Source organism: Corvus kubaryi, unplaced genomic scaffold, assembly GCF_017639235.1.
Source record: "Corvus kubaryi isolate FWS band 111438036 unplaced genomic scaffold, C.kubaryi_AGA036_p1.0 37383, whole genome shotgun sequence".
Lineage (NCBI taxonomy): Eukaryota > Metazoa > Chordata > Aves > Passeriformes > Corvidae > Corvus > Corvus kubaryi.
In genome coordinates this window covers 857,987-859,175 of record NW_024581125.1, presented here as the reverse complement: position 1 = coordinate 859,175, position 1,189 = coordinate 857,987, and positions in this window count along the sequence as shown.

Sequence of the window (1,189 nt, the reverse complement as noted above, 5' to 3'; positions counted from 1 at the left end):
GCCTACGTAAGTGGGTGTTCCCGCTCTGCCCTGGAGAGAAGTGGTGTCACATCCCAAATTCTCTTTATAGGACCATCACAGAATCCCAGATTGGTTTGGGCTGGAGGGACCTTAAAGCCCATCTCATCCCATCTCACCCCCTGCCATGGGCAGGGACACCTCCCACTGTCCCAGGCTGCTCCAAGCCCCAATGTCCAACTTGGCCTTGGGCACTGCCAGGGATCCAGGGGCAGCCACAGCTGCTCTGGGCACCCTGTGCCAGGGCCTGCCCACCCTCACAGGGGACAATTCCTTCCCAATATCCAGTTTCTTTCAGTTTGGGAGAAAAGCTTTGTAGCCTCAACCTCTGAATATTAAAGTACAAAGGCAGAAGGTGGCCCAGCCACTTATTTTGTAATCACTCCTGTGTTTCTTCCAAGTGAAATGGCTTCAAAAAGAAAGAAAGTTGGTTTAGATGGGGTATTGGGAAGGAATTGTTCCCTGGGAGGGTGGGCAGGCCCTGGCACAGGGTGCCCAGAGCAGCTGTGGCTGCCCCTGGATCCCTGGCAGTGCCCAAGGCCAGGTTGGACATTGGGGCTTGGAGCAACCTGGGACAGTGGGAGGTGTCCCTGCCATGGCAGGGGTGGAATGGGATGGGCTTTGAGGTCCCTTCCAACCCAAACCATGTTGGGATTGGGTGATTTTTGCATCATCTGGGTGCTGTTTGTGTAAATTGGAGGGATGGTGATGCACATCTGGTTTGCAGTCCCGTTAAATGATGGGGAAAGCTTTAATAATAACAATAACAACAATAATATTAATATAATAAATAATAATAATATTGTGAAAGCCTTTCCTTCTCACTGTTCTCTGTGTTCTCTGGAGTTGCTTCCTCTCCTGCCCCACGGGAGGGTCGCCCTGGGGACCATCCCATCGTTTCCAAGAGGGAAATTGCTGCCACGGAGCCAAAGCAGATGTTTTCTAGCTGACTCCAGAAAATTTTGACCCAGCAAGGACTCCTGGCTGTGGTGTGGGGTTGGGAGGCTGCCCTGCTCATCCCGTGCTGCACGAGCTCCGGGCACGGCTCCGTGCTTCCCTCTCTCCGGGGCTAAATCCAGCTGCTGCCCTTCTCCCGCCGTGCCTGGCCACTCCGCCCGGGTGAAGTGCTTTAGGTCATCCCTACAAAGCGTTTCAGGTCGTTTTTGGGGGG